Raw genomic sequence first — 24825 nt, 5'->3', positions numbered from 1 at the left:
GGGAGAGAAAGATAGACACCTGCAGACCTGCTTCACCACTTGTGAAGTGACTCCCTGCAGGTGGGGAGCCGGGGGCTCGAACCTGGATCCTCACGCTGGTCCTTGCGCTTTGCGCCACGTGCGTTTAACCCGCTGAGCTACCGCCCGACTCCTGGTAACTGCCTTTTTTATGAGACTACCTTCTGCTCAGTTTTATATCAAATAATCTGTTGACAGACTGATCAAGTTAACAAGCGTTCAGTGATTATATGTAACTCTCTTGTAATGTTCTAGGAACTGAAGACATCATAGTGTTTAGTGATAAAAGCAGAGAAAGTTGAAAATTGTTTTTTTAGAAACCGAGGAAACTCTTTATTTTGAAAATGTCATTTTAAAACATTTATTTATTTATTTAAATTTTTTATTTATAAAAAGGAAACTAAAACATTTATCTTTAAGCCAGCAGGGATATTGTTTAGGCTTGGTGCCCGCATGATGACATCACCTCTGTTGGTGCTCATTTTAATTGTAATTTATTTATTTTCTTTCTTTTGTTCTTTTTTTAAATTAGTGATTTAATAATGATTAACAAGATTGCAGGATAAGAGTGGTACATTTCATACAATTTTCCCCACTAGAGTTCCATATCCCAAAATAGATGTTTAATTTAAAATACAACTTTCCTGTTGTTCAGTACCACTTGACAACAATTTTTTTCCTCATTACTTTAGCTTTTTGGTGAACATTAAGCACATACGTCTTTAAATTTATTTTTATTGAAGAAATGGTCTTTTAATAGACTGTTAATGTCACAGGGGTACAAATTAGTCCCTCTCAATAGGGTTCAGCACACCGTAGCCATCACCAGAGTTTTACCTCTCGCTTCTACAGGCCATCAGAACCTCATCCCCCTCTTAGCCTCCTTGACCTTTTGAATCCTTAGAGTTGCTGAGCTAGACCATGATTTATTAACATTTTAGAGTCTATTTCCCTTGCGATGTTTCTTAAATTGTTTATCTAGTGACTAAATAATGGTATTGAATCCTCGTTTATGTTTATTCTGAATTGCATAACATTTTGTGATTACATGCAGATCAGCTTGATTGCCATGTGGATATTGGATTAGAAAAGCATCATAGTAGAATACAGGAGGAAAGTTAAGTGTTATTGCAATAATCTAAAACAGTGGCTTAGAATTTAGTGGTGAATTGGTAATGGAGAAACGTTGATATGTTCAGGAGATAATTTAGAGGAAAAATAACTAATAAAAATGACTGGTGATGGATTGGATATGACAGGAAAGGGTGAAGGAAGGTTCAAGGAAAGTATCAATCTACCAAATAAATGCCAATAACATTTTTAAGACAAGCAAGAGGAGATAGGGAATGGATAGTTGATAAGTGTGTTTGAAAATACTTGACAGCAAAGGAGTATAGCAGCCAAAAGTCTTGGGTGAGGATGAAATTATCTAGGAAGGAATTATAGAATGAAGAGGAAAGAATCAATCTTAATTCCTGCTCTCCCTTTTTCTAATGCAAATACATTTAACTATAAGTGTGTCTCTTCCCCTCTTCAGTGCTCCTCCTTCCCAATTTCCAATGCTTCAAATTCCTCCCCTTTGATTTCTAGTATTTAGTTATAAATTTATAGTTTGCTTATGATATTATACTTGGAACATTATTAATCTCATCATTTACCAAATGCTGTAGGATAATAACAAAAATAATGATAGGGGATAATTTATCAAAATACTGTTATTTCTTCATATGATACTATCATATTGAAAAGGAGGTTTGTCCAATAAACATTTTTATTTTGTGATCGCTAAAAAGATAAAAATTTAAAGAATTTAATAGACTAGGGAAGCAAAAATGAGAATGACTATGTGTTATAAAAACTGTATTCATAAAATATTTAATTATCAGTGGATGAGTATTGTGAAAAAAATTATTACTGAATATTTAGTTATCATTTCTTTCCCCTTTTGGTAAAATATCATCATAGTTTGAGTCATCTTTTTTCCTGCACTTTCTTTTCCTTTTACTTCAGATTTGAGATACATTTTTACAATTTTGATACTTCACTCTTTTTAGTAACAGAACTTCAAAAAACTAAATGGGTACAATATTTGATTCTTGTATATTTTTGAGACATGGGTTAAGCCTATGGCTTACTGTCTGCTTGAAAATTACTGTCAGAACCCTTAATGACCCAAAGCGTTAGCCATCAACAAGAACTGAGGAGAGACTATAATCTATAAATTATATAATATAAAGATTGAGAATATTAAGGTCCAAATCAGATGGTTTTATTTGCAAATTTTGGTTCTCTCTCTTAATATTTCTGTGTCATTGGACAAATTAGCTTAGCCATTCTGAGTTCATTTTCCTTAGCTATGAATTGTGTATAATAATAGTTATTATTATTAAATATGCTAATAAATAACACTATAACATAATAAATACTCAAATATTAGTTATTAATTATTTTTCTTTATTTAAAGAAGTTTGAAGCCTATAAATTCAAAATAGTAATTAATTATTAAATATGAAAAATATAAAGTAGGTTGATCAAAAAGTAGACTGTTAATATATAAATGACTTGTTCCTCTGTTAGATGCCATCAATTATTTTATTTATTCATAAAGCAATCCTTAATCTGGGAGGTGAGCCAGTAAATTGATTTCATTTTCATGACTTATAACAGCTATTTGGATAAGAACCATTGTTATAACTTAGTAAAATTGGGCAACTATTTCCTGACAACCTACAGAAAAAAAATACAATTTCCTATAATAAAACACTGAACTACATCCAATTCAGAGAAATATGCTGAATTCATGAACAGAAAATTAAATCCTCTAATGTAGAATGAATATAGATATTATAGCTGCTGGAATTGTTTTAAACTGGAGCTGCTATTACTTATGCAAAATGTTCAAGGAAGATGAATGGCCCATTGTTGAATCCAATGAACAAAAAGCTTTGATTTCTAACAGTGATTTTAATCAGGATTCATTATATGACTTAGAATAAGATACTAAAAATTTCTTTGCTTTTGTTTCATCATCACAGAAAAGTATACTTTCTATCTTTGAACTATTAAAGTTACAAAGAATAACGATGTCAGAATTCCCTACTGATATACATGGAAAAACTTTATAATATAAAATTTACCAAAGTCTAAGTACCAGTTATGTAAATTAATCCAGAATATAATGTGCATGCAGCACTTAATTAAAAAATGCTCTATAGATAAAAATATATGGCCCATCTTTATCAGTGTCACTCTTTCCACTCAAGTAAGCTTACCGTTGAGAACAAAAAGACAGTATCTTGAGTATGTAGACCAACTGTAGACATCAGAGGCTTCATTTAATTTTTATAAGCTGAAAGCTAGTCTTGCTATAAAGTCTTAATACTAGAAAGGATATTGAATTTTACCTATGACTATCAGCTTAGTAGATTGAAACAAATACTTACTTGGAATGTTTTTTTATTCATAATCCATGATGTCAAGGAACATGCACATTTCTCACTTATTACTAAATATCCTCAGAAAGAATGACACTAAGTGCAACATATTCATTTGGTTATTATTTTTTAAGAATTAGAAACTCCCCTAAGTTCTAAAAAAATGCAATATGAGATGTTTTAGACATGTCAGAGAAGAAATACATTAAAAAGTATAAAGATAATGAAGTTCTAAACTGTTAATGTTGGTGTATGTGGTGTATTAAAGTGGTTATTTTAGAGGCATTTTTATGAATTGCTTTTGGAATTATTCTATTATTGTAAACCTTGTTAGAGATTTTACTGTCTCATTCTCTGACCAGAATAGGTTGGTTATCATGGATTTACTTATACATTGACATTTAGTAGAAAGCAATTTACTGATTTTTCTAATTTTTTTTTAATTGCTGTTGTTGATGTCATCCTTGTTAGATAGGACAGAGAGAAATGGAAAGAGGAGGGGAAGACAGAGAGGGGGAGAGAAAGACAGATACCTGTAGACCTGCTTCGCTGCCTGTGAAGCCACTCCCCTGCAGGTGGGGAGCCTGGTGCTAGAACCGGGATCCTTACGCCCCTTGCACTTCTCGCCACGTGCATTTAACCCGCTTTGCTACTGCCTGACTCCCAATTTACTTATTTTTTAGAAAAAATTCTTTATTGAAGGATTAATGGTTGATAGTCAACAGTAAAATACAGTAGTTTTTACACGTGTAACATTTCTCAGTTTTCCACATAACAATTCAACTGCCACTGGGTCCTTCTCTGCCATCATATTCCAGGATCTGAACCCTCCCCCCTACCCCAGAATCTTTTCCTTTGGTGCAATACATCAACTCCAGTACTGACTTTCAATATCTGAGTAACTACGCACTAAAATATATACTATCACTAATGAAAGGGATCTTGGGGAATTAATATTTTGGTTGGGTAGAGAGATGTTGAATAGCTGATTCTGTATCCACTCTGCTCCTGTTTTTGACAGGATACAAAAGCACAAACCATATTAGACCAAAATGAGAGTCTAATTTCTGTGACATCTTTCATTTATTATTTTTGTTTACTCATTTGATATGTATTTACTCATTGGGTAGTGCATTAAAATAATGTGCTTGATACTTAACAGGGATGAAGAAAAAAATCACTGAAGTGGGGCTTCCAATGACATTTCTTTCTTTCTTTCTTTTTTTGACATTTCTTTTTTAAAATTATTTATTTATTCCCTTTTCTTGCCCTTGTTGTTTTATTGTTGTAGTTATTATTGTTGTCATCGTTGTTGGATAGGACAGAGAGAAATGGAGAGAGGAGGGGGAGATAGAGAGGGGAGAGAAAGACAGACACCTGCAGACCTGTTTCACCGCCTGTGAAGCGACTCCCCTGCAGGTGGGGAGCCAGGGGCTCGAACTGGGATCCTTAGGCCGGTCTTTGCGCTTTGAGCCAACTGCGCTTACCCTGATGCGCTACAGCCCAACTCCCCCAACATTTCTTTTTTTCTTTTTTATTTAAGAAAGGATAAATTGACAAAACCATAGGGTAGGAGGGGTACAACTCCACACAATTCCCACCACCCAATCTCCATATCCCACCCCCTCCCCTGATAGCTTTCCCATTTTCTGTCCCTCTGGGAGCATGGACCCAGGGTCATTGTGGGTTGCAGAAGGTCTGGCTTCTGTAATTGCTTCCCCGCTGAACATGGGCGTTGACTGGTTGGTCCATACTCCCAGTCTGCCTCTCTCTTTCCCTAGTAGGGTGGGTCTCTGGGGAAGCGGAGCTCCAGGACACATTGGTGGGGTCTTCAGTCCAGGGAAGCCTGGCCGGCATCCTGATGACATCTGGAACCTGGTGACTAAAAAGAGAGTTAACATACAAAGCCAAACAGATTGTTGAGCAATCATGGACCCAAATCTTGGAATAGTGGAGAGGAAATGTTAGGGAGGTACTCACTGCAAACTCTAGTGTACTTCTGCTTTCAGGTATATATTTTGTAGTAGTTTATGGATACGTGTGAACATATGCTCTCTCTCACAGAAACTGGTGTATATCTAGGTTTTGGGACTTTGTTAGAAAGTGAATAACCTGAGATGGAATTAGAGTATACTATGAAAGGAAAGGTCTCACCTGAGTAATGAAGCTGAAGGGTTGTCATTCCACAAGTGAAGTCTCTAGACACAGTCTGAAGTGAAGCATGTTGAGGTGGCCATCGTTGCGTTGATTAGGTTGTGATCAGCAGATGCAACATTATTTGATATGGATTGGGAGAGGCATACGGTAATATGGGCCCTATCCAAAGGTTCCAGGACTGGAGGAAGTAGAGGCTCTATAGTGGAGATGTGAGGTTCCTGCTTAGGGTTAAAAAAGACAATGGATAGTTAATATTATCATCACATTATTTGGTAACTGGGTTAACTCTGAAAAGTCCTTTTGTTAGGGTTTGCTGTATGGTACCCAGTATCTTGTATATAGCTGTGCTATTGGTTGCTTCTGATCTACTTGGTCTAGGCTTTTGAGAGAGTCCTCATATCAGATACACAGCCTATATATTAAAAAGATTCAGTCTGTGTTTTAAAAGACTTCAAGACATACAATTAATTTTCCCCCTCTCATATTAATTAACTAGTGATTTATATGACTACATTTTACTAGGAGTGTACATAAACACCATTCCCACCACCAAAAGACTGTGACCCATCCCTCCCACCCACTCCCACCCCCCACTGGCCCAGGAAGCTGCATGTCCACCCCTCACCACAGGGCTTTTACTTTGGTGCCCTACCGACATTTCTTTTTTTAACCACTGTGGTGAAGGGGGCTGGAACTTGGGTTCCTGTACATGGCAAAGTGCACTCTGCTGGGCGAGTTATTTTTTGGACATTGGAGCTTCCTATTTCTTCATAACTTCAAGAAGTCTTGGCGCAATATGAGTTGCTAATTATGATTAGAAATGCTAGAGGGGGCCAGGCAGTGATGCACCTATTAGAACATACATGTGTCAGTGGACAAGGACCTGGGTTCAAGCCCCTGTCCCCACCACTAGTGAAACTGTATTATAGGTCTCTCTTTTTCTTTCCCTCCCCACTCCATTTTGCCTTCCGTATCTCAATATCTGTCTATCCAAAAATAAAACATTTAGAAAGAAAGAAACCTTTATTTAAAAAAAAAATCTAGAAAGGGGAGAAGGAAAAGAAAATCCACTTTTGGTGAAGGAAGTTAGCAAGGTGAACCCAGAAAGCACAATCAACAGAAAAACCATTTCATGTTATTAGGTACAAACCATCACTTGGTGGTGGCTGAGATGTGATAACACATATAGGTGAAATTGTACCCTCAAAACACATGTAAACTACAACATCAATAAAAATAAATGACAATACCTAACTATTTTGCCATATGCACTAATTATTTCATGGATAATCTGAGAGTGATTTTAATTTACGTTACTTTGTATGGTTTTATTCATCCTAATTTGGGCTCTGATTATCTATTTCTTTTCAGCTAGCTATTTCTGTCTAGTTTGGGTACATACAGCACAGAGGTTTCTGCACAGCCATTATACAACTGATAATTTATTTACAAATTTACTGCTCAAGGATTCATAAAAAAATCAATGGAACTACACTATGATACACACACACACACACACACATATATATGTATATATATATATTTGTAAAGGTTAGATCACTCCATATATGATTAATTACCTTGAAACTCTGGAAAATTGTCACCATTAAAATTAACTTTATTCTGGTAACTGATGGAGGTCAATATGTGCCATTTCTGAGAAAAAGCCTAGCATGTCATTAGAAATGATCTTGTTCATTGATACCAAGGGATTCTCGTGAGGTGACCTTATTCTTTCATCTTCATCCTTGGGAAAGTAGCCATGACTTCTTAGCTTGCTTCATTAGCATGATTCACAATAAATCATCAGCCTATCATGGAAAGCCATTTAGAGGGTAATACTAATAATAGTTAACATTTAAAAAGTTTGTCCTATTTGCAGCTCTGTGTCTAGTACTTCACATAGATTATTTTACATGATTTTTAATGGTCTCTAGGAAGAAGCTGTTACTAGTTACTCTTTATAAATGGAAGAATTAGATGGAGGCAGGCCAATGAAATTGCAAAGCAAACACCCCCTAAACCAAAAACCAAAACAACAACAAAAACCAAACAAGCAAAAAACTGTAATAAAGGAGAGCATAATCCTATAATAAGTTGTAAGCAAAATTACTTGGTTCTGAAATATATCCAGTGGGAAGAGAAGTCTAAGTTTTGATTAGCAAAGAAAACTGGAAAACAGTTTTGATTCTTGCTGGTAGAAGAACAAATGTGAGTTACAGCTTTGTGGTAGGGGCAGAGAAAGACAATGACTTCTAGTGTAAGGGTAAAGATTCTTTTCTGATATTAATATTTGGGGGCAAGTCCCTCATGCTTGGCCTATTTCTCTTGTTTTCTACATAGCTTAAAGCTTTCTATTGAAGTGAAGTCTGAAATAGCTAGAAGCTACAGAGAGCAACAACAGAAGGAAAATGGTAGATTGGGATAGATCAGGGCTACCCTTGAGGAAAGCATTTAGGGATGGTTCTTCAGAAAGCCTGAAATGGTAGATTGGGATAGATCAGGGCTACCCTTGAGAAAAGCATTTAGGGATGGTTCTTCAGAAAGCATTTAGGGATGGTTCTTCAGAAAGCCTGAAAAGTTTCTAAGCAAGTCAGTTATATAACGAAACATCTGGGAGTCGGGCTGTAGCGCAGCCGGTTAAGCGCAGGTGGCGCAAAGCACAGGGACTGGAATAAGGATCCCGGTTCGAACCCCGGCTCCCCACCTGCAGGGGAGTCCCTTCACAGGCGGTGAAGCAGGTCTGCAGGTGTCTATCTTTCTCTCCTCTTCTCTGTCTTCCCCTCCTCTCTCCATTTCTCTCTGTCCTATCCAACAACAACTACAACAATAAAACAACAAGGGCAACAAAAGGGAATAAATAAATAAAATAAATATTAAAAAACAAAACAAAACAAATATAACGAAACATCCATGTTGTAAAGGTCTCCTGTGCCAAGTCAAGAAAGGAAAAGTATTTCAGATGAAGTGAATACATGTTATAGACTCAACTGATTTGGAGGTTCTCACTATCTACCTGAAGCCTATATGTTTAATATCACATTTTAAGAGCACCTGTGTCCAATAAAACTTGCTAGCACAGAATCAACTGGAATAGGTTTCCTTGAAGGGGTGATTTATTTATTTATTTATTTACTTTTATCACCACTGGAACTTTACCTCTCTGGTTCAAGTTTTTCGGATAGTGAGAGGAGACACTACAGTACTGAAGTTTCCTTTAGTACTGCAGTACTTCTATGTGGTGTACTGCGGCCTCAAACCTGTATTGTGTGTGTCTAGCAAAATAGATACTTTTCCAGGTAAGTTATCTTGGCAGCTCTATAAAGGTGATTTCTTTGCCCCAGTTTTTCCTTTTCTGCCTCAACTCTTATCACCACTCCGTTTAATCTTCTTTTTTAAAATGTTATTTATTTATTTATTATTGGATAGAGAGAGAAATTTAAAGGAGAGAGGGAGGTAGGGAGAGAGACAGAGAGAGACCTGTAGCCCTGCTCCACTTCTTGTGAAGCTTTCCCCATGCAGGTGAGGACCAGGGACTTGAACTTGGGTCCTTGGTCACTGTGATGTGTGCACTGAACCAGGTGCACCACCGCCTGCCCTCCCATTTATTCTTCTTTATCTTTGCAGAAGCTAGACTTTACAATCTAGTAATTATACAAGATAACTTTTTCATTCTATATGGTGCCTACCCCTGTACTGAGCTAATTCTGTTTTGCTCCTAATTCTACCTTTAGTTTGTTTTTTTTTCTCTGTCCTTCCTTCCTTTGTGCATGCTTCATGCAGATGCTTTCATTTCCTTTTTTAGATTCACACTTTGCTCTTAACACTTTGTCCCCTGTCTAGGGATGCTGAACTATATTGACAATATAGTAAAAAGCTGTCTTACCTTCTTGTCAGCTTATTGTGAGAGTTCACTGCAGGGGATCAGAGGAAGGAAAGACATGTTGAGATCATTCTTTTGCTTCCTTCTCTGCAGGACCAGTTCACGATACCTCTACCTTTTGACTACAGGTCAGGATTCTCTCTTTAGCTGAAATCATATTCTGGAATCACATTCCCTTCCCCGGTTAAGCCTATGAATAGTAAAAAAAAGTTCAGCTTGGTATAACTCTGAAGTTGTCGATCTCTCCTGTGACTTCTTTAATCCTGTTCAAATCTTGTGTTTTTATTTATTTATTTATTGGTGGATTAATTATTTATTATCAACAGTAAAATACAATAGTTTGTACATGTATAACATTTCCACATAACAATACAACAACTAGGTCCTCCTCTGCCATCACGTTCCGGGACCTAAACTCTCTACCCTACCCCAGAATCTTTTACTTTGGTGCAGTATACCAATTCCAGTCCGAGTTCTGCTTAGTGTTTTCCCTTCTGATCTTGTTCTTCAACTTCTATGAACAAGATCATCTCATATTCATCCTTCTATTTCTGTCTTATCTCACTTAACATGATTTCTTCAAGCTCCATCCAAAATGGAGTAAAGAAGGTTAATTCACCACTTTTAATAGCTGAGTAGTATTCCATTGTGTATATATATCACAACTTACTCAGCCATTCATCTGCTGTTGGACACCTGCATTGCTTCCAGGTTTTGGCTATTACAAATTGTGCTGCTATGAACATAGGTGTACACAAATCTTTCGGATGGTTTTATTTGGTTCCTTAGGATATATAATACTATCCAAATCTTGGTAAATAGTTCATTTGATGAATCTTCTAATTATTGGACCTTGAATATATTACCCATTTTCTACCGGGACTCTAATGAAACCAATTGTTTCATGGTACTTTTTCTTTTATTCTATACTTCCTGACATAATTAGTCCCAGATATCCATTTATCATGCATTATTGAAATTGTTTTTGTTATTATTTTCTTTTTATCTTACTTTACAATAGTTTGCTGACATCAGAATCACAAACACATTTGGCAGTGGGCAATGAATCCTCTCATATAGTCACTCAGGGACCCAGACTGTATCTGCTGCGGGACTCTCTGTCCCTCTGTAGCATCCAAAGTCACAAGGGTGTCCAAACAGCAACTCTAGTGATTCACAGAACCAAGTTGAGGGTGCACTTGGACCAGGGAACTCTGCTGGGTCTCCAGACTTGCTTCCTCAGTCTAGAAATTTTGCCAATCCCAGAACTCAGCCTGCCTACCCAGACAAGGTCTTAAGCCACAGCTGTATCTATTGTGGAGAGTATCTTCCAGTCTCATTGGACTGAAAAGGCCATGGACAAGCCCAGAATCTTAACAGTCCAACTGATATCTGAACAAAGAGGCAAGTAACTAGGTAGAGTGATGGTTCCTAGAGTAAAATTATCTCCATATTATTCTATTAGGAAGATTAAAGAATAATATTTCAAAATTGAAAGTCTAATGTTCTGTTACCAATGTTGTCATCTTTTAGGCATGTAAGTATGTCACTCACTTCTTTCTGTACTTCATTTTTATCATTCAGAAAATAAGGAAGGTTGTTTTAGATGATCATTAAGATTATATTCTGGCTTTAAGATTCGATAATTCCACGAGATAAGGAATACATAATTTCCAGCCTCATTAACCATTCAAACTGTAGTTTATGGTGATTCTGTCTTAATAAGAAAAATATTTTTTACATGTAAAATACAAAGGAAAGAAAATAACCCAAAAGACTTCAGTGTAGAGGTGCCAATAAAATACAATCTAAATGTATGATTACATACTTTTGAATTTAAAATATAAGAAGCAATATTCTATCCCAAGTGAAAAGCAAAAGAAGTCAAATGAAGACAGTTACTGATCTAATGCATATTAAATGTACTATGAACCTCTAGATTCCATGAATACAATTTCCCTATTTTTTCAGCATGAGATGTGGGTAGCACAGTTATTTTAAATTTTATCTTTAAAAGGTTTAGCTGGCACTTGAATTTTTCCATTTCATTTTTCTCTTATCTCTATAGACGTGAATAAATGATTAAAAAAAATATATATATATATATAACATCCTCACATGGGAAAGAGAGACACTTTACATTGAATAGTTGATCTCAGGGGATATTTTGTCTGTATTTTCACTGAAGGATATAAGACTGGATTATTTTAACATTATATCTTTGGCCATTGTTTCTAGACTTGATAATAAAATGTTAAGCCATACTGTGACAGTAGTACTTTCAAATAACATTTGCATCTTTCTCTAATTGGAAGGCACTTTTTCCCATGCGAATACACCTGTGTTATTAAAATTCTTTACATCCGATAGCCCTTGAAAAAGAAAAAAAATGTACTTAGTGCTCAATATTAAAATTCCATACTTGAGGCAGACCCATGCCGCCATGCAATTGGCCACAGAATTCAGTTTCTGTCACGGAATTTGCCCTGTGGAGATCATCGAGCAGCTCTACTCTCATGTGGCTGACAGAGAGGCAAGGGGGGCTGCTGCATTTGCTTTGCTTTGGCTCTGGCTTAGGAAAATTGCTCAGGCAATTGCTCTTTGTAGCATGTAATACCGTTAGTTCCTATCCCACTGCTAACAGCCTCCCATCCCCAAGTAGACCACAAAGCAGATTGAAGAAAGAAAAACCCAACTTCTACTAAGCATATTGGCTCACATATCAACAGAGAGTGGTAGCTTTCCAATCCTACCTCCTCAGACTGTGTGGATACGTGGAAGCCAGCATGGAACCATTTCATCAGTGCTGAGCCAGGTATTCCCCAGTATTGTGCCAATATTCTCTTTCTATTCAAATATAGTCTATGTTTCAGCAAGAAATTAAGTGAAAATTTCAGAAAAAAACAAAAAAAAAGAGTGGAGATGCAGAATACATATGTATGTATTTCTTGTAGCACTTATTATGCAAAATGTATGAATATGTATATTTCATGTTTCTATAGATTTATACAAAACCTGATTATGCAGCTAAATAAGGAACTGACATTGAAATTCAATCAACTTCTTGGTGGCATCTGTAGTGTTGACAATAATCTCTTTCCACTTTTGGTGCCATAGTCACTTTATCTGATGGAGGTCAAAGTGTCATGTCCACCCACAGTGCAGTTGGTGACACAGGTGGCCATGAAGGCTGAGAACATACTTATATTTTTATGGCTGAGAACTTCTTTCACAAGCAAAGCCTTATTTGCTGTGAATGTTAATACTCTCTGGAAGAGATTCAGGGAAATACCATAGAATGAATTTATTTTTCTATGCAATGGACTAATTTTTAAATATACATTAAAGCAGTATAGTTAATACAACAGGAGGAGAAAACAATTCATTCTCAAGTACTCAATTCACTTCTTAATGAGTAAAATTGCTTTGAGATATGAAATAGAAAAAAGAAACAATCTTCACATGTCATATCTGCTCAGTAGTGTTCACATAGGAAATGAAATAAGAGGGATGTAAGTTTTTCCTCAAGAAAATATATGTCAGGAATGGAAGTTTGCTTATTTTTGTTGGTCACCACAAGTCTGAGGACACTCATTAAACTTTGAATGGTTTATTTTTCTCAAATCAGTAATGAAGTAAAATTCCCTCAGCTATTAGACCAGCACATTGGATTTTTGCTTTTAATAGACATTCTTATAAAAATATTAATCCCTCTAGATTTGTGGAGATGGGATAAAATGGACAAAGAAGGCATGAGTAAATATTTTTCCATTAAAGCAACTGAATAATCAGAGATAGAACTTACTTTGGCAATCTGAGGCCAAAATAGTGATCTCAAAAACTATTATTAACACAGTCATTTCACTTTTTAAATTTTAGATGAAGTAAAGCACTTCATTCATTTTTTTAAATTCTATTTATTTGATAGAGACAGCCAGAAACTGAGAGGGAAGGGGGTAATAGAGAGGAAAAGAGACAGACACATATTACACTGCTTTACCACTCACAAGGCTTTCCCCCTGCAGGTGGGGACTGGGGGCTCAAACCCGGGTCCTTGAGCATTGTAACATGTGCGCTCAACCAGGTGCACCACCACCCTGTCCCCTAAAGTACCTTATTAATTGGACATATAGAGAAGACAGTTCAAATTCTCATCCTCTTCAATTTACGTGTTTACAGTTGCCCATTTTAAGACAAAATGTGACCTGAGCAGTCTCTACCCCATGACAGACAACTCTGTCACATTATTTAGCAATGCCAAGCTATTTGACTTCAGGACTTGAATTCTTAAAACATTTATTCTCTATTTTGTTGGACTCACGATTAGAATTAGTCTTCTTTAGCAAATGTATAAATGTATTCTAACTTCAGATCCCTGATGATGATTCAAAATAAATCATCCATGACCACTATTGCTCATTGAGACCATTGGAAAGGACCCTGGAATAGTGTAATTAGCTGCTATTACATGGCTGCAAGCCTGCAATTTTCCTACTGAGTTTGACCCTCTGCATTGCTTAAGTAAGTATTTGCACGCAAACTCATGATAATTGATCCCCTTCTGTGTCAAGTGTCTTCATAACTTTAAAAATTAAAGATGTAGACTGTCAAGTGGTTTGGGTAGGCAATTTGATCCTGTTTTTATTATCGCAATGGGCCCATAATATCCATGGAGTGTCCTTTCTGATTAGCTATGCCTCAGCAGCTATCTACTCTATTTCCGTACTTGCCTGTCATTGCTCCCCCTGCACCTCCTCCTCTTCCATTCCAGGTGTCCCCTCATCTTCTGAGAAAATGGAAGAGGCCGCTTGTTGAAATTAACCAGCTATTCAAATTAGTTGTCCAGAGTCAGGATTGACTAAGGCCAGATGGTGTTCTTTGCTAAATCAGCTCTCTATTATATATGAAAAACGATTTCTTTCTGTCAGTTTAGGTTGGGGAAAAAAATATCTGGGTGGTCAAGTGCAAATGAAACAAAATTCTCTGAAATTTAGAATGTGTTTTTTTTCCCACTGTTAGTACCAAATTATAGAAAATGAGGCAAATATTAAGCATAATATGCTTAGCAAAATGTGAGGTGATAAGACATAGCTTTGCTTCAAATTATAGCACACATGTGCAGTACTCATGAAAAATAAGAAGCAAATATTTTTAAGTCATGACCATCTTGTTTTATTTTGATCAGTTTTTTCCAGTTTTGTTACATATCCCAGTGAAGTCATCAGATTTTACCCTGTACATTATGATGTAAATTATTCATTTTATTGGTTACTTGTAAAACGAAACAATAGCAACTCAAATTATCTTTTACTACAGGAACAGCTGTAAAAGCAGTGATAGTTTTCAGCTTCCGTAACAAATGCCCTTAAGTGGTGTATTTTTAGCTGCCCCAGCCAGTCCTTTCTTTGTGCCTGAATTAGGGCCCTTGCATGTCATAACAGACCTTTCCCTCTAGCAACAGTAGTTGAGAAATTCTATCGGAACTAAGTTGGAACACTCCAAAATCTGCAATAGAAATAATTCAAATTTTGTTATAAAATGACTGAAAACATATGAAGGTTCATTTTTTTCCTCCCAGCAACTCACTGATACCAAAAGGAAGACTCAGATCATGAAACGTGCAATTGGTAGTAATCTTAATAAAATTCTGATGTTTAGAATATTCTGAAGATGACCCACCCTCCACATATTTCCAAAATTAGGAAGATTTTTTATATAGTAGTTTATTCCTATGATGATTATCTTTGGGAGGTGAGAGGGTGGGCACGGAGAACTCTGGTGGTAGGTATGGTGTGGAACTATACTTCGCAATCTGACAATTGTGTAACCTGATATTCATCACAAATGAAAAATTTAGAAATAAAATTAAAAAAATTAGTTTTAAAGTTATTTGTGATATAGCCTAATACCAAAAATAACCTTTGTTATCATAAAAATGTCTATATACAATTTAATCGTAATATTTATTAGTCATTTTGAATGAGAAATATGACTTTGTTGTCATTAGGATGAAAGTTCTCTTTGTTATCATTAAAGAAGAAATAAAAAAAAATTGTTAAGTGAAAACTCTGGCAACCCCCAAAAATTAAAAAAGAAGGAGGGAGAATTAAAGATAAAGTATTCTGTGGGACCAAGAATGTATTTTTTCTTATTTTTTTGTTTGTTTTTTAGTTTTGCCATCAGAGTTATTGCTGGGACCAAGTACCTATAGGAGTCCATCATTCTTGTTGGCTATTTTGAAGAGAAAGGGTGAGTGTTAGGGAGAGAGGTAGAGAGGAGTGGTATCTTTAGCACTGCTCCACTACTGTGAAGCTTTCCCCACTGTAGGTGAAGACCTAAGGCTTAAACCTGGATCCCTAAACATGGTACTATGTGTCCTCCACTGTCGGAGCCACCACCTTGACCCTGTTTTCTGCTAGTTTTGTATCAAGCTGAGCACTCTTGTTCTTTCTAGTTCAAGTTATTTTATAAAGTCTACAATTGACATGAAATTTACCACACTTTTTAGCAAAGCCCATCTCTGTCTAACATCTAATTGTTTTTGTCTTTTTCCCCTAGATGATTCTGTACTTGTTAGCTTAATACAGTTATACTCATAGTCCAGACTATGAGTTTTATTAAGCTAACTGTAGATTAAGTACTCAGTGAAATCTCTGCTTTATCACAAAGCAGACAAAGATTCTCTAGACTGTTCAATCTGACGATATAGCAACTAGTCTCTTGTGCCTATAAAGAAGTTGAAATATGTATGTTTGAAAAATTGATGGTATTTTTTAAATATTTATTTTATTTATTTATTCCCTTTTGTTGCCCTTGTTGTTTTATTGTTGTAGTTATTATTGTTGTTGTAGTTGTTGGATAGGACAGAGAGAAATGGAGAGAGGAGGGGAAGACAGAAAGGAGGAGAGAAAGATAGACACCTGCAGACCTGCTTCACCACCTGTGAAGCAACTTCCCTCCAGGTGGGGAGCCGGGGTTCGAACCGGGATCCTTATGCCCGTCCTTGTGCTTTGCGCCATCTGCGCTTAACCCAGTGCGCTACAGCCCGACTCCCAATTGATGGTATTTTTAAAATATTTAAATATTTTGGAGAGAGAATGAGAGAGGAGGAAGAATCAAGAGTACTGTTCAAATATGGCATATGGTGGCCCTAGAAATTGAGGCCTTCTGAGGCCTCAAGCATACAAATTCGTGTTCCAACAGCCTGAGTTATCTCTGTCCCCCTTAACATTTTATTTTAGTTAGTTTAATCTCAAAACTGATACTTGATTTAGTTATTGGAAATCATTAAATACTGTCTGGATAACGTGGGCATGTGAACTATTTGTCCAACAGTAAGTTTTTATATCTAAATACATGCTAAATATTGTTGAATATTTAATATTTGAGATGTTTTATAACTGTAAAGTACAATAACTAGAAGAAACTGTAACACACACATATATATGTATATATATATATATATTCAATTTTGGTTGACTTTATTCCATGATTCATGAATCAGGAAGCATTTAGTCTAGCATTTAATAAAATAGGAGGCAATGTCTAAGTCTGTGAAATGTTTCTATATACCAGAGTAGGCAGAAGGAATTAGACTATATTGCTTTTCTGATTGATTAGATCAGGATGAGTTTTCACTGGAGCAAAGGGTAGTTTTGGCAGTAGGTTTGATAATATGCTGGCCAGAAAGTGCTTACTGGTTGACCAAGTCTTTCTTTTCTGGGTTTGGTAAACATAGAGGTTTAGCTTTTTTTAAAAAAACTTTGGTTTGCATTTATTTTTATGTTGAATTTATTCTTGGACCATTTTGTTAAGCTTTGAATTGCTGACTGGGGCATAGCATCTGAACTCCATCTTGTGCTTAGTTGGGACATTAACAATACGCAAAGAGATTATAAGTCTCTCATTTATGCTTTATTCCACATTGGCTAAATTTGGGTTAAAATTGGCTCAAACTTTGGAAGAATTGGGCCGAAGAACAATATTAAAATTAAAGTCATTTTTTTAAAACATTTATTTTCTTATGATTTGAATGTTTGAACATAAATAGGAGACCTGCATGTATTTATAGTGGACACCATTAGAACATTCCCAAAGAAAGGGTAATATGGGGGCCAGGTAATATGTGGCACACCTAGTTAAGTGCTCACATCTCAGTGCACAAGGACCCAGGTTCATGGTCCTGGTCCCACCTGTAGGAGGAAAGCTTCATGAGTGATGAAGCAGGAATACAGGTGTCTGTCTCTCTGTCTCTTCCCATCTCTGTCTCTCCCTCCTCTCTCAATTTCTCTGTCTCTATCCAATAATAAAATATTAAAAAAGAAAAGGTAGGGGTCAGGCGGTGGCGCAGTGGGTTAAGCGCACGTGGCACAAAGCGCAAGGACCGCACAAGGATCCCGGTTGAGCCCCCCAGCTCCCCACCTGCAGGGGAGTCACTTCACAGGCGGTGAAGCAGGTCTGCAGGTGTCTATCTTTCTCTCCCCCTCTCTGTCTTCCCCTCCTCTCTCCATTTCTCTCTGTCCTATCCAACAACGAACAACATCAACAATGGCAATAATAATAACCACAACGAGGCTACAACAACAAGGGCAACAAAAGGGGGGGAAAAATGGCCTCCAGGAGTGGTGGATTCATGGTATAGGCACCGAGCCCAGCAATAGCCCTGGAGGGAAAACAAAAGGTAATATGATATATCTTGTACATAAAAATAAAACCTGAAAATAGTTTGTTGTGATAAGGTAAATTAAAGAAATATTAAGCATTTGGATAAGTGATTATTTTATAAGAGTTAAGAGAAAGAAAGAAAAAAATAACATTGATCACTTTGACTATATAAGATTATGACCCAGGGGGCTGGGCAGTGGCATACTGGGTTAAGGGCACATAGTTGGAAGTACAAGGACCTGTGTAAGGATCCCAGTTTGAGCCCCCAGCTCATGAGCTGCAGGGAGTTGCTTCATAGGGGCAAAACAAGTCTGCAGGTGTCTTTTCCCCTCTCTGTCTCGCCATCCTCTCTCAATTTCTCTCTGTCCTATTCAATAAAATGGAAAAAAGGGCCATGAAGAGCAGTGAATTCGTAGTGCAGGCATGGAACCCTAGTGATAATCTCATATAAATCATCATGAAGCTTCTCCCCTGCATGTGCTTCCAGGTGTTGGTGTCAGGCTTGAACCAGGGTTCTTGCCCATGGTAATGTGCTGTTTCTGGTGATCCACCTACCACTACCCTCCCCAAATTTGTAAAATACAATTTGTGTGTGTGTAACCTGGCTTTTGCACATGTGTTATTTCACTACTCCAGGTGGGGTTTTTCATTCAGAAAGACATAGAGACAAAGAGGGCAAAAGAGAGAGGGAGAGATGCCACAGCACCAATATTTCCCATTTTCATAACACCACTCAGGTGATGCAAGGCTTGAAGCTAGACTCTGCACTGTGTTCTTCCTTGCGAATGGAATTTGATTTTGATTTCCCAGACCAAACTATGAAGAAAAAAATATAAAAAGTAGAAAAGATGAGCTTAAGACACCAATTTTTTTCTTTTTTATTTAAGAAAGGATTAATTAACAAAACCATAGGGTAGGAGGGGTACAATTCCACACACTTCCCACCACCCAATCTCCATATCCCACCCCCTCCCCTGATAGCTTTCCCATTCTCTATCTCTCTGGGAGCATGGACCCAGGGTCATTGAGGGTTGCAGAAGGTAGAAGGTCTGGCTTCTGTAATTGCTTCCCCGCTGAACATGGGCATTGACTGCTTGGTCCATACTCCCAGTCTGCCTCTCTCTTTCCCTAGTAGGATGGGTCTCTGGGGAAGCGGAGCTCCAGGACACATTGGTGGGGTCTTCAGTCTAGGGAAGCCTGGCTGGCATCCTGATGACATCTGGAACCTGGTGACTGAAAAGAGAGTTAACATACAAAGCCAAACAAATTGTTGAGCAATCATGGACCCAAAGGTTGGAATAGTGGAGAGGAAGAGTTAGGGGGGTACTCACTGCAAACTCTAGTGTACTTCTGCTTTCAGGTATATATTTTGCAGTAGTTTATGCATACGTGTGAACATATGCTCTCTCTCACAGAAACTGGTGTATATCTAGGTTTTGGGATTTTGTTTAGAAAGTGAACCACCTGAGATGGAAAGGTTAAGACACCAATTTAGGGAGAGTTCAACATTATGGTGGTATGTCTGCCAGTTTTTATTTATTTATTTTTTAACCAGAGCTGAGCTCTGGTTTATGGTGGTACAGGGGATTAAGCCTGGGACCTTAGAGCCTCAGGCATGAGAGTCTGTTTGCGTAACCACTATGCTATCTCCCCACCTTGCCAGTTTGTCTGAAGGATTATGCAGCGTGAACACAATGTGAATAAAGTCATATTTTTTTCCTACAAATTTTGTGATATTGTGGAGTAAGATGGGTTGTGTAAAATTTTACACCCGTTCGTCTGGGTATAAGATCTAAAATGTCCGGGAGTCGGGCTGTAGAGCAGCAGGTTAAGCGCAGGTGGCGCAAAGCGCAAGGACAGGCGTAAGGTTCCCGGTTCGAGCCCACCAGCTCCCTACCTGCAGGGGAGTCGCTTCACAGGCGGTGAAGCAGATCTGCAGGTGTCTGTCTTTCTCTCTCCTTCTCTGTCTTCCCCTCCTCTCTCCATTTCTCTCTGTCCTATCCAACAACGATGACATCAATAACTACAACAATGAAACAACAAGGGCAACAAAAGGGAATCAATAAAATAAATAAAAATTAAAAAAGAAAAAGATATAAAATGTCCTTTAGTCACTTTAACTTCCTATTTCCACATTTCTAAAGTGAGAATAATACTGCTTAAATAAACATACTGGTCATTACGTGAGCTGAGGAAGAGAGTAGAAAGAGCCATGAGAAGCCAACATTTGTTCAACTGTACTATTATTTTTCAATTCTTTAAACTGTTCAACTCACATATATAATCTCACTTAATCCTCACAGATTGGTGAGCTGCACTGGATATTAATTCCTTGCCAAGTTAACACAATTTCAAGAAAGGTATTTACGTATGGATTCTACTTTACAAATTCTAAAGTTATTTGTTAACAGGCATGATGGTTTTTTCATTTGAGAATCTAAAGTAAATCCCCTGGGCAGGTATGAGATACACAGTATAGCATTTTCCCATTAGACCTTCTAAATTCCATTGAGGTGAGATGTCCTAAAGAAATTCTGTGCTAAAATTTAGAGGCCTAAAAGCCAACACTAGTTTTGTTAGTCACTACAAGATGTGGGTGACATAGGATGGCAGAGGCTTCAGTTGGTCACAGAGGAATGGATATCAGAGATTCAAGAAAATACCATTTTCTTTTGCTCTTTGTTTATAGGTACTGCATCTTCCTAGCTAACCAGATTGCTTTGTGCAGATTAACAGGTCTGAGTTCAGCACAGCTGAGATAGGGAGACCCAGTAGCATTTTTAAACCTCAGATAAACCGATCAAGTTAACATGAAAATTAAGAGAGAGACATTGTTATAGCTTTGAAGCTACTGAATGGAAATTATTATACTTTTATAATGTCTTTGTTCCCAGGACACTTGCTATACCATTATAGCAAGTGAATTATAGACATTTATCACCCTTAATACTTTTTGTCAGCAGCTTCTGGGCATAGGAGGAAGAATACTCAGTTTAAGACAACATAACTATAAATTCTAACCCATTCATTTTCCTTTTTCAGGAAAAGTGCCTGAACATTCAAATGACTTGATTAAAAAGCTGTTATTTTACCATGGAAATAAAAACTCATTTTTATTTGCTCAATCTCAAAATTGGATAGCATTTCTCTGTTTTGAATGTTCATGTTAATATTATAGTTTTTAGTGTGTAGGCTTATATGGAATAAGCAGCATGAAAATAATTTGGAGAATCAAGTGTGTCCTTTTTGAAGTCTCCTCAGTTTGCTGCTTTATTAAATGATTATTTAATATAATGAATGGCATTATTTATGATTACTAGAACAGAGATTATATATGTATGCACACACATATATATGTATATATATTTATTTATTTAAATATATATATATATATTTAACTTTCAAAGACCAGACTAATTTATACACTTCACTGATTAAAGCATAGGGCACACAAAAAAAGAAGTCATCTGGTATATTTACACAATAAATAGGCACATTTGCTGATATTTAACTTTCTTTTTTCACTGCCTCTGTGCTCTGAGATAAAGATTTGTGAATGTGCTTTATTTTAGGTTATCTGGCCCCAGCAGCAGTTTGCGTGGTAACTAGAAGGCTAGCCATTAAAATCCAAATAGTTAATTACCTCTCCTGGAGACAGTCTGTCATTAGGAGAATCAGGAAGGCTTCTGCTGGTGCTTGGTTGTGCCTGAGAATGAATGCTTGATACTCCCACAATGGGATGGAGAGCAGGTTGAGAGCTTATCAGCTTTATATCACTTCCTACTTGCTGGACTGTTATTTTCAAAGTATGAATTTCCAGACTGGATATATTAACAACCAACTACAAGTATAATAGCTAAGCAAGGTGGCCAATTTTTTTTAAGTTAGGTTTTTTTATTCATTCTATTTTATATTGATTTCAAATTTGCTTTCACATAATTTCCTTCCACAGCTCCTGATTCTACCTGAAGCTATATAAAAGGGGCTTCCCCCCCCTAAACTTCAGTTCTTATTTCCTTGACACTTTAATGATCCCTAGGAGTCCATATTAGACAATGTGATACTTCAATTTGTATTGTGTGAAACTATTACATGTTTATACATCCACTTTGAAATAGAGGTTGTGATATTGTTCTTAAAATTTTTGGGCTAACTATACTAAGACCTGGTTTTCAGACTTACTGAATTGATGGCAATATCTCTGTGATTGTGAAGAATTTGGGAACTAGTCGATTTTGAAGTTGTCACTGTAAGGAAGTCACTTGGTCAAACTGAATAATAAAAATATCCTTAGGGCATTATAAATTTTTATGAACTTAGAATTTATTTATAATTATTATTCTATTTTATTAATGTTTTATTAATAAAAAGGAAACTTTAACAAAACCATAGATAAGAGGGGTACAACTCCACACAGTTCCCATCACCAGAACTCTGTATCCCACCTGCTCCCCCGATAGCTTCCCTATTCTTTAACCCTCTGGGAGTATGGACCCAAGATCATTGTGAGATGCAGAAGGTGGAAGGTCTGGCTTCTGTAATTGCTTCTCTGCTGAACATGGGCGTTGATTGGCTAATCCATACTCCCAGCCTGCCTCTCTCTTTCCCTAGTGGGGAAGGGCTCTGGGGAAGCTGAGCTCTAGGACACGTTGGTGGGGTTATCTGTCCAGGGAAGTTTTGTCAGCATCCTGCTAGCATCTGGAACCTGGTGGTCGAAAAGAGAGGTAACATACAAAGCCAAATAAATTGTTGACCAATCATGGACCTAAAGGCTGGAATAGTGCAGATGAAGAGTTGCAGGGGGGGGGGGGGGGCTATCCTCCATTTTGTAGATAGCTTTAGGAAGCGTAAGAGTGTTCATGTTACTGGGTTGGTAAGAGGTATTTGGATGAAAGCTAGTAGAATTCCTGAGAATTTCATTTTAAAAGAAAAAAATTCCGGTGCAGTTGACATATTGCATGCCTGTCGGCATCTTATTCTGGAACACTCTTCACACAAGAGTGATTTTAATAATTAGGACTGTCATTATGCTACTGCTGACAACTTCCAAATGTCTACAGGGAACCCAAGGTCAGTGTGTGTATGTGTGTATTTGTGTGTGTGCGTGTGCACACATACACATACTCTTCAGCAGAATTTAGTCTGGCATAAAAATCAGATTCAACTAGTCACACTTAGCTGAAGCCAATGATGGTAGGTGAGGGGAAAGGGAAGTAAAATTCTAAGATTAATGTCACTTGATGTTAAGTATTGGCTTCATTATTTCATTGTTTTTAACCTTTTTTTCCCCTCTTGAACATAGAGAAAATATATGGAAAAATAACTTTTATAAATCTCAGTATGATACCAAATGAATTATTTTTTTTCGACATTAGATTCAGTTTCTTGAGCAAATATTGGTTTATAGGATTGTTGTCAGGAGTAGATTTCCACATTTCCCCAAAGCAGGTGTCAGTACCTATGACTTTCCATCATACTATCATCCTGTTCTATTCCAGTCTTAGATCCCCAAGCTTCTCTCAAGATCTCTTGTTTTCTTTCTGAGTCCCCAGGTCTGCTTTGACAGACCACACTCTGTTGATATTCCATCCTGTATAGACTGTTGCTTTGCTTCTTAGAACTTATATGTGAAAGGAGAGCAAAATAATTTTGGATTTGTTCCTTTCCCTCCTGGCTTATTTTGTTCCTTTTCTTTTTTTTTTTTTCTGTGTCAAATCACTTGCTTTAAAGTATTCTTTGATATTCTTTTAGAAAAGCTGAAACAATATTCTGAGGTCTAGAAGACTCTACAGGGTTTATTCAGAATCAAACAAGAGGGAAAAAGGTCTTTTACATTTCCACTGCACCAAAATTGTCAGGAAAAACACTTTTAAATAGTATTGGTAATTCCCAGGCTACACTAAGAGAGATTTTTATTAGTCTGAGATGGGGCACAGAATTGGGATATTTTAAGATGCCCCTAGCTGATGGCTTGGTGTAATCCACTACTGGGAAAACAAATCTAGTTTAGAATATTATAAACATCTAATATTTGTATTTGGTGGGTCTTGTGTTTGGAATGTGCACTCTCATGGAAATCCATCTTGCTGTCTTTAACTTGTCTTTAAACTTTATCCAATTCTCAAAAATGTGTCTCTTCATTAAAAACTGGTTATTTTAATAAAGCTATACCTGTTTAACTTTTCTTGACTATCACTAATACCGCTGAATGGATAATATATTTTTCCTGTATCCAATACTACTGTATCCATCCTCCACCCCAAACAGGTGTTTCTAGTTGTCCTTTATCTACAGCTAGCCATAATAAAGCATCGTGATTTTTAATACAACACTTTAGACATCCATGACTAATGAGTCAGTGTCCCTATGTGATATGAAATCTATATGCCACCTGTATATAGGTCAAAGCACACTGTGCATGTCCTTAGAAAAACTTTTGAGAACTTTTATAAAAGTTATGTGTTCATTGTAGTATATACAAAAATAAGCTTCACCATTATAACTTATCATGGGACTAAAGGGACAAACTTTCATAAAATTCTATAGCAAAATTTATTTGGTAAGTAGATTCTTTCATGAGGGTGAGATAAGATTCTTTAGAAAGACAGTAAAGTGAATGAAATTTCATAGTAAACCAGTACTTGTTATACTAGTTCTGATATTCTTGGG

The 24825-nt window shown here is 36.8% G+C and overlaps 1 protein-coding gene across 3 annotated transcripts in view; it reads left to right on the top strand.

Moving 5' to 3' along the window:
- Positions 1 to 24825, top strand: part of CSNKA2IP (casein kinase 2 subunit alpha' interacting protein) — a 96773-nt gene that overhangs the window by 43757 nt on the left and 28191 nt on the right. The window contains exons 2-3 of one of the 3 annotated variants that reach the window (XM_060170994.1): positions 12155 to 12307; positions 13864 to 14013. The exons of the other annotated variants lie outside the window; for them this stretch is intronic. The gene's annotated coding sequence lies outside the window, so the exon portion shown is untranslated. The remainder of the gene's footprint in view (positions 1 to 12154; positions 12308 to 13863; positions 14014 to 24825) is intronic. 3 annotated transcript variants of the gene reach the window in all.

The sequence above is a fragment of the Erinaceus europaeus genome, chromosome 14, assembly GCF_950295315.1.
Source record: "Erinaceus europaeus chromosome 14, mEriEur2.1, whole genome shotgun sequence".
NCBI lineage: Eukaryota > Metazoa > Chordata > Mammalia > Eulipotyphla > Erinaceidae > Erinaceus > Erinaceus europaeus.
The sequence above is the reverse complement of the archived record's forward strand: the minus strand, read 5'-3'. Positions and strand labels throughout refer to the sequence as shown.